This window comes from Adiantum capillus-veneris, chromosome 15 (genome assembly GCF_014529385.1).
Source record: "Adiantum capillus-veneris isolate H3 chromosome 15, ASM1452938v2, whole genome shotgun sequence".
Classification (NCBI taxonomy): domain Eukaryota; kingdom Viridiplantae; phylum Streptophyta; class Polypodiopsida; order Polypodiales; family Pteridaceae; genus Adiantum; species Adiantum capillus-veneris.
The window spans coordinates 131,534,792-131,554,390 of NC_140945.1; positions in this window are offsets into that span (position 1 = coordinate 131,534,792).

The window sequence follows — 19,599 nt, forward strand, 5'->3', positions numbered from 1 at the left end:
CTTTGGGCATACAGAACAACATTGAGACCATATAGTGCCTTATGGAGTTGAGCAACAAGGTCTTCTTTACCTAGAATAACAAACCGTTCTGGTTGTTCCATATAAATTTCCTCTTCCAAGTCACCATTAAGAAAATCAGTTCGCACATCCATTTGATGAGCTTCTAAATCAAATTGAACAGCAAATGACAATATATAAAACTCGAACACTTGTAATGCCAACAACTGGTGAAAAAGTCTCTTGATAATAAACACCGGCTACTTGGGAGTAACCTTTTGCAACTAAACGCGCCTTGAACTTGTCAAAATTTCCATCTGCTTTTACTTTTGTCTTATACGCCCACTTACATTTAATAGATGTACGACCAGGAGGTAATTCAGTTAGTATCCATGTATCTTTAGAAATAAGAGAATCGTACTTTGCTTCCATAGCATCTTGCCATTGATCCTTTTGTGGTGAAGAGATAGCTTCATCATAAGTGATGGGATATTCAGAAGTAGAAAAATCATTATCAGCAATATCATCATAAACATGACATGAGCCATGCTCAACATCAATAGGCAGATCAACAAAAATATCAATATCATCATTGGTGGCAACATTCGCAATGGATGGTTGTGAGGAGGAAAGTTGCTCTATAGGAAGAGTTTCATCATCTGAAAGAAATGGAAAAGCCTGAAGCAATGATTTAGTATCATCAGACTCATCCATGGACCATGAGCCTCCATAAGCTGTTCATTAAAAGTAGCATCACGATTCACAAGTACTTTCTTGGAGGAAGGGTTGTAGAATTTGTAGCCTTTTCAAGTGACAGAATATCCAATAAAAATAACTTTAGGACCAAGAGCATCAAGCTTTGTTTGTGTTTCTTTGGGAACATGAATATAATAAATACATCCAAAGGTTCGAAAATGAGATACAGAAGGAATGTCACCTGTCCATGCTGTGATGGATATCTTATCAGAGGGTGCAGTGGTGGACTTTGGGACCAGACCCCCATGTAAAACCTATCCTGGTGAGAAAGAATAACCTTTCAGATATAGCCTTACAGGTTGGAAAAGTGGTGGACCTTGAATGTAAACCCCCATGTAAGAAATATCGTGGGTTTAAGTTATTTCGATGGAGCCTAGCATCGTGGAGACATGGTGCAGCTTGCTTCTCTTCATGTTTCAATGGAGTCTATCTTTGTCACAGGAATCGAATAATAGAGATAGACAGCAAAAGGTACAGAAAGAGATCTTTGTATTGAGGAATCTTTGCAGAATTTTGATACAACAGAGGAGCAATTGAATATGGGCGCACTCCGTTGTACGGAGCTCAAACCTCCCGACCACCCCCGAGCTTCAGTTCGCTTGCATGCAGCATTTCACTCGCACTCGCACTTGCACTCTCACTCTCAGTCGCACTCGCACTCGCACTCACAGAAGAAGAGATCGGTGAATGATCCCCAAACGCACCACCAGTCGTGCTTTTATCTTTCTTTTCCTCGAAAAGCCTGTACGATTTTCGCACCAAGTATACCTACGAGAATAATATAAGAACGTGATCGCTAAGCGATCCTTAAAGGTTAGATTTCTATCATGACACTTTGCACAGATCCTGTTTCACACATTGATTTCTGCATCGCCTACAAAATAGCCAAAAGAACATACTCATGCAACCAAGTCAACATGATAATCAAAGTAAAAAACATAATTATATACCTTCATAATCTCAATTGCCATACTCTACCATGAAGAAACAATCCACTTCTTGGTTGATAGCAGGGAGAACTGTATGATGTTGTATGTCTGTCTGTTCCTGTGTATACTACACTGTTGCTGCCTTCTGTTTGTTTTCATCATAACTTTTAGAAACGAAATCAGAACAGAGCAATCCAGGTACTCAAAACGATGGCAATAGGTCTGGTGTACAAGGCATCGCGGACAGAATTGCGAAAAACGTTTTTCTTTGGCTGAAAACGCAACTTTTAGGTCGCAACTCATAAAACCTCTATTTTTGGGTCTCCACTACTTTTTCAACTTATTTTTAGCCTACCCATGTATTTTAAGCTAAAACACATGAATTTAAAACATTGATATCAATAAAAAACTCAAATTTTACTGTTCATAGGCAGACTATCTGCTATTCATTAATCTTTATCAAATACGTCTTTAGTATATTATTTAGAAAAAGAATATATGTTCTCTCTTAATATCTCAAACTCATTTATATAAGCTCTATTTAATAGACTATTCAACAATCTTTCAAATCATGCTAAATGAAAGATATGCCCTACTACATTCTTTTTGACTATAAGAACTTCAAAGATTAGTCCTATTACATTCTCCCCTTATCAAAATTAACATTGTCCTCAGAGTTGGAAAGAGAGGAAAATTCTCTTTGCAAAATACTAAGATCAACCCATGAAGCATCCTCTACTGGATAGTTATGCTACTTAATCAAAACTTCCACAATGTTTCTATTTCTCAAATGTTTGACATGCCTATCTAGCACTAAGTCTGGTTCTACAGTCAATGTTCCGTCATCTTTCAACTTAGAGTTGTCCTGTAAAACATGATGCACATTACGAATATACTTTTTCAATAAACTCGCATGAAATACAAGATGCACTTTGACATGAGAAGGCAATTCCAATTTGTAAGCTAATGAACCAATGCGCTTCAAAATTTTAAATGGCCCAACAAATCGTGGAGACAATCTCTTATCCTTTTCAAGAATCAAATGAGACTTCTCGGGAATAACCTTTAAGAAAACCATATCACGAGTTTCATACTCCACAACCCGATGTCTCTTGTCATAATACAATTTATGTCTCTTTTGAGCTTCTCTAATAATCCCCCTGATTTTGGTCAACTCGTTATCCATTTTCTCAAGAATCTCACGTGACAGCTCTACCTTATTCCTCGAGTTAAGAAATTAATAGGTGTGGGACAGTTATAGCCATACATTGCCTCAAAAAGAGTCAACCTAATAGATGAATGATATGAACTGTTATATGCAAATTCAACCAAAGACAGATATTCATTCCAATTAGATTGGTTTTCATTGACATACATTCATAACATATCTTCTAAAATACGATTCACTCTCTTCGTTTACCCATCAGTTTGAGGATGGAAAGCATTAGACACGCGTAACTGGGTACCTATAGAGTCAAAAGTCGCTCTCCAGAAATGAGAAGTGAACTTAGAATCTCTGTCAGACACTATACTCTTGGGCATTCCATGCAAATGAAATATCTCTTTCACAAACAAGTGTGCAATGGTCAATGCAAAATCAGTTATTTTTATAGGAAACAAGTGAGCTTGTTTTGTGAGTCTCTCTACCACCACAAAGATAGAATCATACCCTCCACGAGTAGTAGGAAGTCTAATGATAAATTCCATGGATATAGACTCCCACTTCTATAAAGGAATGTCTAAGTGTTGAAGGTCACCAAGTATCCTCTTATGTTCAATCTTAACTTGTTGACATTGAAAGCATTCACGCACATAATTCTTAACATCCAATTTCATATGCGGAAAAAGAATGAACTTTTAATCTTTTCATGTGTCTTATTCAATCCAGGATGACAAGAAAAAGGTGAATTATGACACTGATGCAGAATTTGACTCTTAAAAGCAGAATTTGCAGGAATACACAAGCTGTCATAATAATACAGATTTTCCTTGTACAAGTGATATCTGTTCTCATACCTCTCACCAATATTCTCACGCAAGAATTTCAAAATAGGCATATAAAAAGAATCATTTTCAACTTCAGCATGCATATCATCAATCAAATTGGACCGCACAACAGTCAACAGATGACACATGGACCTACGACTCAATGCATCTGCAACTTTATTTTCTTTTCTACTCAAATACTTCAAATCAAAATCATACTCAGCCAGCAATTCAATCCATCATGTTTGTCTGTTGTTTAACAATGGTTGAGTGAAAATATACTTCAGGCTTTGATGATCAGTACGCAATTCAAATTTGACACCAAGAAAAAGATGATGCCAATGTTTCAATGCATGAACAACAGCAAGAAATTATAGATCATGTGTTGCATAGTTCAATTCGTGTCATCTTAATTTCCTAGACTCATATGCAACCACTCTTCCTTCTTGTGTCAAAACACAACCTAATTGTTCACCACTAGCATCACATGACACAACAAATGGTTTGCCCATCTCAGGAACTTTTAAAACACAATTTTCCGCTATTTTAGCCTTCAAGGTATCAAAAGGAGTCTCACAGCTAGAAGTCCACACACAACCCTTGTCTTTCTTGGTCAATTCGGTCAAAGGACTTTCTATCTTAGAGAAATCTTTAATGTGTGCTCTCTCATATTGTGCTAGACCCATAAAGATTCTTACATCTCTTACTAACATAGTCTTAACTTTATCAAGATCAATGTGAATCCCATCTTTAGAAATCACTCTTCCCAAATACACAATCTGATCCTTTGCAAAAGAATACTTACTTGCTTTGGCATACAATTTATGTTCACGCAAAATCTCAAATGTTTTCTTTAAGTGCAATGCATGATCTTCTTCATTCGTAGAATACACAAAAATATTATCCAAGAATACCATAATGAAGTCATCAAGATAAGGATAAAAATATTATTCATTAAGCACATGAAAGTTGTTGGTGCATTAGTCAAACCATAAATTCATAATGCCCATAATGTGTACGAAAAGCAGTCTTTGAAATGTCCTCGGCCTTAATGAGGATTTCATGGTAGCCAGAACGAAGGTCAATCTTTGAAAATATTGTGGCACCACTCAATTGGCTAAGAAATTCATCTATGTGAGGAAGAGGATATTTGTTCTTGATGGTCTGTTTGTTTAATCCCCTATAGTCAATGCATAACATATATGCACCATCATTTTTTCTTTTGGAATAGCACAGGACTACCCTAAGGAGATACACTAGGTTTAATGAAACCCTTTTTCAAAAGGTCATCAAGTTGTATCTTGAGCTGTTTAAGCTCATCAATATTGAACCTGTATGGAGCCCTTGAATAAGGTGTTTCTCCTAGATATAAGTCTATGGCATGGTCTACCGCTCTAGGAGGAGGTACACCAAAAAGATAATCCGAAAACTCATCCTTAAATTCATGTAAGAGATCCTCTATAAATTCTAGATTTGTCTCTTTATGTTTATCCCCAGATTCTTCTTTAATCTCATTAGCAAACACAAGCAACGTCTCACACTCTTATCTAAGTCACCTTATCAATTCCATTGCCAAAACTAGATTTAGAATCTCTTTCTTTCCACAAAGAGTGTGACTTAACATCATCAAATGATTAAAGATATATTTTTCTTTCTTAACAATCAATCAAAACATGATTTTCAATGATCTAATTGATACCAATGATAACATCATGCATATCAATGTTTATGTTATAGAAATCATCTTTATGATTTCGACTCTTCAAAGAAAAAAAAAACAAATTTTCTACTAACTCTTTCGTGAAACTATTATTACCACTAGTTAAGTCCACAAGTCTTTTAATTTCTCGATTTAATTTCAAGTTTAATTTCTCAATCAATTTAGATGATAAGAAGCAATGAATACTATCCAAATCAATTAAGAAATTCAAATTTTAATCTCAACTTCTACGCATAATTTCGATCTCACAGAAGCTTTCAAAGGACGTATCAAAGACATAAAACATCACAAAGAAGGGGTAGATGACTTACCTTTATCGTACGCATCACCAAAAGTCTCCAATTGAGCCATCTTGGTACGTATTGTCTTATCGAACACCTTGCTCGAGCATTCGAAAGTCTCGTGGTCATGTTCTCGATATTGAAAGTATAATCCAAATCTTTGAGTTCTTCAATCCACGCTTCTAAATCTTCGCATATCTTTCTTATGCCATCAAACTCTTTAAGCTTAGCCTTTGTTAAGAATGATTTGGTTGTCGCTTCTCCCATATCGTCATCGTTTCTTTTGGCGGTACCCCAGCGCCGCCATGATGATTATTGTTTCCAGGTGGATTAGCATGGTTTTCAACTTCATGTTGGCCATCAAGGTCTACATAGATATCAAGCTCTCATGCTGCTTTGCCCCGCAGAGCCTTAGCACGCTCCTGATTTGCAATTTTCAGATCTTCTCATAGTCGCCGAATCAGGTCTTCTTGCTCCTTCATCCTCCTCTCGTATCCTTCCATGTCCAGAATCAACCGCTTGCTCTGATACCAATTGTCACAGAAACCGAATAATACAGATAGACAGCAAAAGGTACAGAAAGAGATCTTTGTATTGATGAATCTTTGCAGACTTTTGATACAACAGAGGAGCAATTGAATATGGGCACACTCCGTTGTACGGAGCTCGACCCTCCGACCACCCCTGAGCTTCAGTTCGCTTACATGCAGCGTCTCACTCGCACTCTCACTCTCACTCACACTCGCACTCGCACTCGCAGAAGAAGAGATCGGTGAATGATCCCCAAACGCACCACCTATCGTGCTTTTATCCTTCTTTTCCTCGAAAAGCCTGTACGATTTTCGCACCAAGTATACCTGCGAGAATAATATAAGAACGTGATCGCTAAGCGATCCGTAAAGGTTAGATTTCTATCATGACACTTTGCGTAGATCCTATTTCACACATTGATTTCTGTATCGCCTACAAAATAGCCAAAAGAACATACTCGTGCAACCAGTTCAACATGATAATCAAAGTAAAAAACATAATTATATACCTTTATAATTTCAATTGCCATACTCTACCATGAAGAAACAATCCACTTCTTGGTTGATAGCAGGGAGAACTGTATGATGTTGTATGTCTGTCTATCCCTGTGTATACTACACTGCTGCTGCCTTCTGTTTGTTTTCATCATAACTTTTAGAAACGAACTCAAAACAGAGCAATCCACGTACTCAAAACAACGGGCATAGGTCTGGTCTACAAGGCATCGCATACAGAATTGCGAAAAACGTTTTTCTTTGGCTGAAAACGCAACTTTTAGGTCGCAACTCATCAAACCTCTATTTTTGGGTCTCCACTACTTTTTCAATTTATTTCAAGCCTACCCATGTATTTTAAGCTAAAACACATAAATTTAAAACATTGATATTAATAAAAAACTCAAATTTTACTGTTCATAGACAGACTATCTGTTATTCATTAATCTTTATCAAATACGTCTTTAGTAAATTATTTAGAAAAAGAATATATGTTCTCTATTAATCTCTCAAACTCATTCATATAAGCTCTATTTAATAGACTATTCAACAATCTTTCAAATCGTGCTAAATGAAAGATATGCCCTACAAGGCATTCTTTTTGACTTTAAGAACTTCAAAGATTAGTCCTATTACAATCTTGGACAAATGGTGGAGCATCCTTCTCTCCATGTTTCAATGGACCCTATCTTGGACAAGTGGTGGAACTTTGCTTCTCTCTATGTTTCAATAGAGTTAGCTGGGTCAAGTGATGGACCTTCGAACCAAAACCCCATTTATAAGCTATCATGGTCACTCCAAGTGGTGAGAAAGAATAACCTTTAAAATATAGCCTTATATGATGGACAAGTGGTGGACCTTAACACCCAAATATTCTTAATATAATGACATAGAGTGGAAACGTGGTGAATCTTAAGACCAAACCACTCATGCTACTAGAGGTAATAGGTAGGACAAGTGGTGGACCTTGAATGTAGACCCCCCATGTACAAAATATCATGGATTTAAGGTAGTTCATTGGAGCCTAACATCTTAGAGACATGGTCCAGGATGCTTTTCTTCATGTTTCAATGGAGCCTATCTTGGATAAATGGTGGAGCATCCTTCTCTTCATGTTTTAATGGACCCTAGCTTGGACAAGTGGTAGACCTTTGCTTCTCTCTATGTTTCAATAGAGTTAGCTTGGACAAATGGTGAACCTTGGAACCAAACCCCATTTAAAACCTATCATGGTCACTCCAAGTGGTGAGAAAGAATACCCTTTAAGATATAGCTTTAATAGGGTGGACAAGTCGTTGACCTTTACACCCATATCTTCTTAATATGATGACATAGAGTGGAAACGTGGTGAATCTTGAGACCAAACCACTCATGCTACTAGCGATAATTGGTTGCCCAAGTGGTGGACCTTGAATGTAAACCCCCTATGTACGAAATATCGTGGGTTCAAGGTATTTCGATGGAGACTAGCATCTTGGAGACATGGTGTAGCTTGCTTCTCTTCATGTTTCAATGGAGCCTATCTTGGACAGATTGTGGAGCATCCTTATCTCCATGTTTCAATGGACCTTAGCTTGGACAAGGGGTGGACCTTTGCTTCTCTCAATGTTTCAATAGAGTTAGCTTGGATAAGTGGTGGACCTTGGAAACAAACCCCCATGTAAAACCTATCACGGTCACTCCATGTGGTGAGAAAGAAAACCCTTTAAGATATAGCCTTATAGGTTGGACAAGTGGGGACCTTAACACCCAGATCTTCTTAATATAATGACATAGAGTGGAAAAGTGGTGAAGCTTGAGGCCAAACCACTCATGCTACTAGCGATAATAGGTTGGACAAGTGGTCGACCTTCAATGTAAACCCCCCATGTACGAAATATCCTGGGTTTCAGGTATTGAAATGGACCTTAGCATCTTGGAGACATGGTGCATCTTGCTTCTCTTCATGTTTCAATGGAGCCTATCTTGGACAACTGGTGGAGCATCCTTCTCTCCATGTTTCAATGGAGCCTAGCTTGGACAAGTGGTGGACCTTTGATTCTCTTTATGTTTCAATAGAGTTAGCCTGGACAAGTGGTGGACGTTGAAACTAAACGCCCGTGTAAAACCTATCATGGTCACTCCAAGTGGTGAGAAATAATAAACTTTAAGATATAACCTTATAGGTTGGACATGTGGTGGACCTTAAAACCCAGATCTTCTTAATATAATGACATAGAGTGGAAAAGTGGTGAATCTTGAGAACAAACCACTCATTATACTGGTGATAATAGGTTGGACACGTTGTGTACGTTGATTGTAAACCCCCCCATGTTTCAATAGATTTAGCTTCAACAAATGGTGGAGCATCCTTTTCTCCATGTTTCAATGGAGCCTAGCTTGGACAAGTGGTGGACCTTAACTTCTCTCTATGTTTCAATAGAGTAAGCTTGGATAAGTGGGGGACCTTGGAACCAAATCCCCATGTAAAACATATTGATAGCCATTTTTCGGCTCTCCATAATTGCCATAGTAAGTTACTCCACCCTACCAAATTCACCCAAACGCTATGGCTATCCCTACCATTTCATTGTACATAGGCGTGTGTGAGTTAGGGGGCTTTTCCCATATCTTCTTAAAAACCCTCAGCTAGCTAGTCACTGGGCTAGTTGAGCCCAAAAAAAAAAAAAAAAAAAAGTATATTATGGCCTCTTTGTGTGTAAATATTTCATTGTATATATGGCCTAAATATAGGGATTTTTTATTATTATTTTGGTATTTTATTTAAATATTTCTACTTAGGTGTGTGTTTTATTAAACCTATGTACACCTTCTTTCATCCTCTTACACCATAATTATATTTTTTGCCAATATGTACATACTCTAACCTCATATTTTTCCTTTATACAAATCACTCCCACATTTTCACCCTCACCCTCGTGAAAACAAAAAATTGATTTCTACTCATTGGTTACGTTTATTATATTATTTACTTGCATACCTTTTCTTCTTTCACCCAAAATAATTCAAGGAGGGACCATATCATATGATTCCAATATCTTTCCATATCCATAACTCCTCCATATTTTTATTATTATTTTTACTCATTATTCTAACACCATGTGCTCATTGAGCTAAAGTCCATGAATAGTCCATACACTAGTCCCACCATGTATATATTTCTTTATTCACCAATAATCCTCCTCCATGCATGGGTCAAGGGCAACTTGGATGCTTTGTATTATAATATGACAAAGGAGGGGCTCACTCTTGGATGCATTGTAAAAATTCAACAAAGGAGGGGGCCACTAAAAGACTTTTGCAGGCATAAAAAACAGGTCTTTTGGTGGGATTTTTAATATCCATCTCCACTCCGAATTTAGAGCGGTGGTCAAACGAGAAAATGTAGCCCACGCTCTGAATACTCACCTCAAAGTTTTTCATGATTTTTGGAGCTACCAGCGGTGAGCTATGATTTTTTGAGTGGACCCCAGTCTGCCCACTTTTCTCACAAGTAGCCCATAGTCTTCTCTCACCTCTTTCCACACTTCTACACACACACACACACACACACACACACACATTCCTCTCAATCCATCACTCAAACCTGCACCTTCAATGGTTTCTCTCACCTTCTTCACCATTAACCTCCCCACTTACTCCTATAGCTCTCATATGAGCTCTCCATGTACATACACCATCTCTATGCCTCTCTCTATTATCTCCAAAGTACAATTCCATCTTAACCCTTATATATATACATAAATGCAGCATGTGTACCATGCTTAACCTCTGCAAATCAAGAGATCTCATCAACGGAATTACCATTTTCATCACGATAATCAACCTTGGCGGCGGTGGCGTAAAGAAGGGAAGACGAAGAAGAAGATCGATAGTCATTTTGAGAACCTACACAAGTAAGTCCAAAACTTCTTCAAGCTTCACCATCACAAGGATTTTCTCACTTCATTCAACCATCTTACTTCAACCAACCACCTCATTCTACCCATTGTAAATGTAACATTAACTTTCTAGTGATTACTAACACTAACCACTAACATGCTAACACAAAATAGCATTGACCTAACCATAAAAAACACCTCACGTCAAGACATGTACAAAGTAACTCTCTTTCTCTCTCCCTCTCTCTCTCCTTTTCCTTAAAACTCTACTTTCACCTTATTCACCATCAATAATGCTCTCTTTTGAGCCCACACCCATGACTCAAGCAGACAAAGAAGGCCCGCAATGTTTTGATATTCAAAAAAATCATAATCCTAATTTGTTAGCTTGTAAATTAGGATTTCCAATAATCTTTATGAGGGGTCTCCAACCTATAAATAGGCCCCTCTCCTTCTTGTAAAACAACCTCCAACATCTCACATAGCACCCCAACACTCTATGCGTGAGGAGAGACTTAGGTGTAGCAACCACTTGTGAGCTTCACTCTTGGTGTGAGAGAAGCCTTCAAGCTACACATTGCAAGTGAGAGAGCGTGAGTTCCACAAATCTCAAAACCACTATTGTATATGCTCCTTCATCATCAATAAATTGAGGTTTGGTGCATCAAAGGCGTGATTCGACGTTCAAATCTTCGTCCTTCCATTTGTGCAATACGGTTTGGTGAATTCAAGTTGACTTGTGTATTTCAGTTTTTATCGGTTGATCTTGATTTTAGAAAGTGTTTTAGTGTGTTTTTCGTTGCCAGTTTTGTGTCCATTGTAAGAGGGTATTGTGGTGAGAGGTCTCCCACACCCTAAGAAAGTGTGTGTGTGTCTTGGCAATGTTTAGCAATCACTAAGCATTGAGTGAGTTTATACAAGTTCTACGATAGCATCATAACGAACCATCTCCATTTGCAAGTCACAAATAAGGTATTACGCAAGATCCTTTTCTCTCTCTCTTCCCTTTGATCTAGCTCTCTCTGGTCCAGTTTGTGTGTGTCTTGGTGTGAAGTTGTTTGTGTGTGTTGTGTGGTGCATCTTCTTGGTTGTGCCAAAATCTCTCTTGCGTCCTAGTTCGCATACCATAACTAGGTGGTGCCCCTATCTTGTTTGGGTTTGGTTGTGGGTTTGTTGTTGTGTTGTGCTTGTGGTTGCCCCAGCCCCAATTGAGCAGCACGGGAGCCTTGAGGGGTGTTTAGAGGTCGCCTCTCTTGTTGCCCGCCCCGGACCACCTCAATATCATGGTCATTCCAAGTGGTGGGAAAGAATACCCTTTAAGATATACCCTTATAGGTTGGACAGGTGGTCGACCTTAATACCCAGATCTTCTTAATATAATGACATAGAGTGGAAAAGTGGTGAATCTTGATACCAATACACTCATGCTACTAGGGATAATAGGTCACACAAGTGGTGGACCTTGAATTTAAACCTCCCATGTAAAAAACATCGTGGGTTTAAGTGATTTCAATGTAGCCTAGTATCTTGGAGACATGGTGGAGCTTGCTTCTCTCCATGTTTCAATGGACGCTATCTTGGAGAAATGGTGAAGCATTCTTCTCTCTATGTTTCAATAGAGTTAGCTTGGACAAGTGGTGGACTTTTACAACCCACATGTAAAACATATCATGGTCATTCCAAGTCGTGAGAAATAATACCCTTTTAGATATAGCCTTAAAGGTTGGACAAGTCGTCGACCTTAACACCCAGATCTTCTTCATATAATGACATAGAGTGTAAAAGTGGTGAATCTTGAGACCAAACCACTCATGCTACTAAGGAAAATAGGTTGGAGAAGTGGTGGAGCTTGAATGTAAACCCCCCATGTACGAAATATCGTGGGTTTAAGGTATTTCAATGGAGCCTAGCATCGTGGAGACATGGTGCATCTTGGTTCTCTTCATGTGTCAATGGAGCCTATCTTGGACAAATGGTGGAGCATCCTTCTCCCCATGTTTCAATGGAGCCTAGCTTGGACAAGTGGTGGACCTTTGCTTCTCTCTATGTTTCAATAGATATAGCTTGGACAAGTGGTGGACCCTGGAACCAAACCCCCATGGAAAACCTATCATGGTCCCTCCAAGTGGTGAGAAAGAATAACGCTTAAGATATAGCCTTAAGGGTTGGACATGTGGTGGACCTTAACACCGAGATCTTCTTAATATAATGACATAGAGTGGAAAAGTGGTGAATCTTGAGCTGAAACCACTCATACTACTAAGGATAATAGGTTGGACAAGTGGTGGACCTTGAATGTAAACCCCCCATGTATGAAATATCCTGGGTTTAAGGTATTTCAATGGAGCCTAGCATCTTGGAGACAAAGTACAGCTTGCTTCTCTTCATGTTTCAATGAAGCCTATCTTGGGCAACTGGTGGAGCATCCTTCTCTCCATGTTTCAATGGACCCTAGCTTGAACAAGTGGTTAACCTTTGCTTCTCTCTATGTTTCAATAGAGTTAGCTTGGACAAGTCATGGACCTTGGAACCAAACCCCCATGTAAAACCGATCATGGTCACTCCGAGTGGTGAGAAAGAATAAACTTTAAGATATAGCCTTATAGGTTGGACAAGTGGTGGAGCTTAACACCCAGATCTTCTTAATATAATGACATAGAGTGGAAAATTGGTGAATCTTGAGACCAAACCACTCATGATACTAGTGATAATAGGTTGTACAAGTGGTGTACGTTGAATGTAAACCCCCATGTTTCAATAGATTTAGCTTCGACAAATGGTGGAGCATCTTTCTCTCCATGTTTCAATGGAGCCTATCTTGGACATGTGGTGGACCTTAACGTCTCTCTATGTTTCAATAGAGTTAGCTTGGATAAGTGGTGGACCTTTGAACCAAACCCCCATGTAAAACATATCATGGTCATTCCAAGTGGTGGGAAAGAATACCCTTTAAGATATACGCTTATGGGTTGGAGAGGTGGTCGACCTTAATACTTAGATCTTCTTAATATAATGACATAGAGTGGAAAAGTGGTGAATCTTGATACCAATACACTCATGCTACAAGGGATAATAGGTCAGACAAGTGGTGGACCTTGAATTTAAACCCCCTGTGTACAAAATATTGTGGGATTAAGGGATTTCAATGGAGCGTAGTATCTTGGAGACATGGTGGCGGTTGCTTCTCTACATGTTTGAATGGAGCCTATCTTGGAGAAATGGTGGAACATCCTTCTCTTTATGTTTCAATAGAGTTAGCTTGGAGAAGTGGTGGACCTTGGAACAAAACCCACATGTTAAACATATCATGGTCATTCCAAGTGTTGAGAAAGAATACCCTTTTAAATGTAGGCTTAAAGGTTGGACAAGTGGTCGACCTTAACACTAGAATGGTAACCTAACAGGACATAAAAGTGTCCTTTCAGGGTTTTGGGAAAAAATTTCAAAACCATAGTAGATCCACTCATTTTGAAAAATCCTTTCATGAGCTTATAGTTCAATAACTACTACATATAGAAAAAATGAGAAACTTGTAATTTTTCTCATCCCTTGGTCACGACAAGCCTCCAAAGTTGATGGACCAGTGCATTTTTCCCAAAACAACAATTTCTTACGGTTGATTGCATATAAATAAAAGTGGAGATTTTTGTAGGACATGAGATAAAATGCCCCGTTAACTTCAATGGGTTGGTGACCAAAACATATGGTTTCTTTTACCTCACTAATTTTTTTTTGGGCAAAAAAAATAGGTACAAAAAAGTTGCATTTTTGCCATTCTGCGGACCTATCATCAAAGTTTCTATAGTCACGCTCAATACAGATACTATATACATGTTTTCTTAGTTCCATTTGGGCCTCTTGATTCAAAAGGAGCCATGGATCATGTCAAAAGAATAATGGATCTCTTACAATTGGAACCTTGGGGGCAATGATAAAGTGCTAAATACAGCAAACATGAAAAAACTGGGTTTAGCATTATGACCTCTAGAAACCCATAGAAACTACTCAATATCTAGCCAAGTTTGTAGTCTATGATTAGATATGGTTACTACCTACAAAATACACACAATTGGCCTAATAAACTAGCAATATTATACTTGCTACTCTAAAATGTATCGTATTCTTCAGCAATCAAAACACTCAACCATCATCATATACTATGCTATATAGCATGTTAGGTCCCACAAAACTCAAGGAAGATTAGATTTATGTTATAAATTACACTTACACAATCAAAATTGAATTTGGATATCAAGAAAGCCACCAAAAAAATCATAAAAGTGCTAATTTTGGCCAAAAAACAGGATTATGCAATTCTTATAAATTGGTCATAGCTTTCAATTTTAACACTTAGCTCTCCCTACAAGCATCAGAACGTGTTGATAACTATGAAAGCCTAACCTCTAGCCATCTAAACCTCACAAACATGAAGTTTAGAGTGGTATAGTTGCCAAAAATTGAAAAAAAGCCAAAAATAGGACCCTTTTTTTCACACAGTTTAGGTTCAAAAATGTTATGCAAGAGTAAGGTTAATCGTGAGATCGATACTAAAAAAAAAGTGCTATGTTTTTTTCAGCTCATAAGGCAACTTTGTGGATATATAGCACCTAGAAGTTCATTTTCATAGTCTTCAAAAAATTCAAGCAAAATGGTCACTTAACAGAACACAAAAGTGTCCAAGGACATAAAAGTTTCCTATTACCATTCTAGTGTTAACACCCAGATCTTCTTAATATAATGACATAGAGTGGAAAAGTAGTGAAGCTTGAGACCAGACTACTCATGCTACAAAGGATAATAGGTTGGAGAAATGGTAGAGCTTGAATGTAAACCCCCCATGTACGAAATATTGTGGGTTTTAGGTATTTCAATGGAGCCTAGCATCTAGGAGACATGGTGCAGCTTGCTTCTTTTCATGTTTCAAAGGGGCCTATCTTGGACAAATGGTGGAGCATCCTTCTCTCCATGTTTCAATGGAGCCTAGCTTGGACAAGTGGTGGACCTTTGCTTCTCTCTATGTTTCAATAGAGTTAGCTTGGACAAGCGGTGGACCTTGGAACCAAAACCCCATGTAAAAGCTATCATAGTCACTCCAAGTGGTGAGAAAGAATAACCTTTTAGATATAGGCTTATGGGTTGCACAAGTGGTGGACCTTAACACCCAAATCTTCTTAATATAATGGCATAGAGTGGAAAACTGGTGAATCTTGAGACCAAACCACTCATGCTACTAAGGATAATAGCTTCGACAAGTGGTGGACCTTGAATGTAAACCCCCCATGTAGGAAATATCATGGGTTTAAGGTATTTCAATGGAGCCTAGCATCTTGGAGACATGGTGCAGCTTGCTTCTCTTCATTTTTGAATGAAGCCTATCTTGGGCAAATGGTGGAGCATCTTTCTCTCTATGTTTCAATGGACCCTAGCTTGGACAAGTGGCGGACCTTTCCTTCTCTCTATGTTTCAATAGAGTTAGCTTGGACAAGTGGTGGACCTTGGAACCAAACCCCCATGTAAAACCTATCATGGTCACTCCAAGTGGCGAGAAAGAATACCCTTAAAGATATAGCCTTATAGATTGGACAAGTGCTGCACCTTAACACCCAGATCTTCTTAATATAATGACATGGAGCGGAAAAGTGGTGAATCTTGAGACCAAACCACTCATGCTACTAAGGATAACAAGTTGGACAGGTGGTGGACCTTGAATGTAAACCCCCCATGTACAAAATATCATGGGTTTAAGGTATTTCAATGGAGCCTAGCATCTTGGAGACATGGTGCATCTTGCTTCTCTTCATGTTTCAATGCAGCCTATCTGGGACAACTCGTGGAGCATCCTTCTCTCCATGTTTCAATGGAGCCTAGCTTGGACAAGTAGTGGACCTTTTATTCTCTCTATGTTTCAATAGAGTTAGCTTGGTCAAGTGGTGGACCTTGGAACCAAACCCCCATGTAAAACCTATCATGGTCACTCCAACTGCTTAGAAAGAATAAACTTTAAGATATAGCCTTATAGGTTGGACAAGTGGTGGATCTTAATCTTCTTAATATAATGACATAGAGTGGAAAAGTGGTGAGTCTTGAGACCAAACCATTCATGATACTAGTGATAATAGGTTTGACAAGTGGTGTACGTTGAATGAAAAGCCCCCACGTTTCAATAGATTCAGTTCGACAAATGGTGGAGCATCCTTCTCTCCTGTTTCAATGGAGCCTATCTTGGACAAGTGGTGGACCTTAAATTGTATCTATGTTTCAATAGAGTTAGCTTGGATAAGTGGTGGACTCTCGAAGCAAACCCCCATATAAAACATATCATGGTCATTCCAAGTGGTGGGAAAGAATACCCTTTAAGATATACCCTTATAGGTTGGACAGGTGGTCGACCTTAATACCCAGATCTTCTTAATATAATGACATAGAGTGGAAAAGTGGTGAATCTTGATACCAATACACTCATGCTACTAGGGATAATAGGTCAGACAAGTGGTGGACCTTGAATTTAAACCCGATGTACAAAATATCGTGGGATTTCAATGGAGCCTAGTATCTTGGAGACATGGTGGAGGTTGTTTCTCTCCATGTTTCAATGGAGCCTATCTTGGAGAAATGGTGGAGCATCCTTCTCTCTATGTTTCAATAGAGTTAGCTTGGATAAGTGGTGGACCTTGGAACAAAACCCACTGATGGGTTGGACAAGTGGTGGACTTTAACACCCATATCTTCTTAATATAATGACATAGAGTAGAAAAGTGGTGAATCTTCAGACCAAACCACTCATGCTACTAGCAATAATAGGTTGGACAAGTGGTGGACCTTGAATGTAAACCCCCCATGTACAAAATATCATGGGTTTAAGATATTTCAATGGAGCCTAGCATCTTGGAAACATGGTGCAGCTTGCTTCTCTTCATGTTTCAATGGAGCCTATCTTGGGCAAATGGTCGAGCATCCTTCTCTCCATGTTTCAATGGACCCTAGCCTGGACAATTGGTGAACCTTTGCTTCTCTCTATGTTTTAATAGAGTTACCTTGGTCAAGTGGCAAGAAAGAATACCCTTTAAGATATAGCCTTATAGATTGGCCAAGTGGTGGACCTTACCACCCTGATCTTATTAATATAATGACATAGAGTGGAAAAGTGGTGAGTCTTGATACCAAACCACTTATGGTACTAGCAATAACAGGTTGGACAAGTGGTGGACCTTGAATGTAAACCCCCATGTACAAAATACCATGGGTTTAAGGTATTTCAATGGAGCCTAGCATCTTGGAGACATGGTGAATCTTGCTTCTCTTCATGTTTCAATGGATCCTATCTTGGACAAATGGTGGAGCATCCTTCTCTTCATGTTTCAATGAACTCTAGCTTGGACAAGTGGTGGACCTTTCCTTCTCTCTATGTTTCAATAGAGTTAGCTTGGATAACCGAGGGACCTTGGAATCAAACCCCAATGAAAAACCTATCATGGTCACTCCAAGAGGTGAGAAAGAATAACCTTTAAGATATAGCCTTATAGGTTCGACAAGTGGTGGACCTTAACACCCAGATATTCTTTATATAATGACATGGAGTGGAAAAGTGGTGAATCTTGAGACCAAACCAGTCATGCTACTAGTGATAATAGGTTGGACAAGTGGTGTACCTTAAATGTAAACCCCCCATGTACGAAATATCATGGGTTCAAGGTATTTTGATAGAGACAAGCATCTCGGAGACATGGTGTAGCTTGCTTCTCTTCATGTTTCAATGGAGCCTATCTTGGACAAATGGTGGAGCATCCTTGTCTTCATGTTTCAATGGACCCTAGCTTGGACAAGTGGTGGATTTTTTCTTCTCTCTATGTTTCAATAGAATTATCTTGGACAAGTGGTGGACCTTGAAACCAAACCCCCATGGAAAACCTTTCATGGTCACTTCAAGTGGTGAGAAATAATAACCTTTAAGATATAGCCATATAAGTTGGACAAGTGGTGGACCTTAACACCCATATATTCTTAATATAATGACATAGAGTGGAAAAGTGGTGAATCTTGAGACCAAACCGCTCATGCTACTAGCGATAATAGGTTGGAAAGGTGGTGGACCTTGAATGTAAAACCCCCATGTTTCAATATAGTTAGCTTCGACAAATGGTGGAGAATCCTTCTCTCCATGTTTCAATAGAGCCTAGCTTGGCCAAGTGATGGACCTTTGCTTCTCTGTATGAGAAGAACAGAGTTAGCTTGGATAAGTGTTGGACCTTGGAACTAAACCCCCATGTAAAACATATCATGGTCATTCCACGTGGTGAGAAAGAATACCCTTTAAGATATACCCTTATAGGTTGGACAAGTGGTTGACCTTAACACCCATATCTTCTTAATATAATGACATAGAGTGGAAAAGTGGTGAATCTTTAGACCAAACCACTCATTCTACTAGGGATAATAGGTTGTACAAGTGGTGGACCTTGAATTTAAACCCGACATGTACAAAATATCGTGGGTTTAAGGTATGTCAATGGATCATAGCACCTTGGAGACATGGTGCAGCTTGGTTCTCTTCATGTTTCAATGGAGCCTATCTTGGACAAATCGTGGAGCATCCTTCTCTCCATGTTTCAATGGACCCTAGTTTGGACAAGTGGTGGACCTTTTCTTCTCTCTATGTTTCAATAGAGTAAGCTTGGACAAGTGGTGGACCCTAGAACAAAACCCCCATGTAAAACCTATCATGGTCATTCCAAGTGGTGAGAAAGAATAACCTTTAAGATAGAGCCTTATAGGTTGGACAAGTGTTAGACCTTAACACCCCGATCTTATTAATATAATGACATAGAGTGGAAAAGTGGTGAATCTTGAGACCAAACCACTCATGCTACTATGGATAACATGTTGGACAAGTGGTGGACCTTTAATGTAAACCCACCATGTACAAAATATCATGGGTTTAAGGTATTTCAATGGAGCCTAGCATCTTGGAGACATGGTGGAGCTTGCTTGTCTTCATGTTTCAATCGAATCTGTCTTGGAAAAATG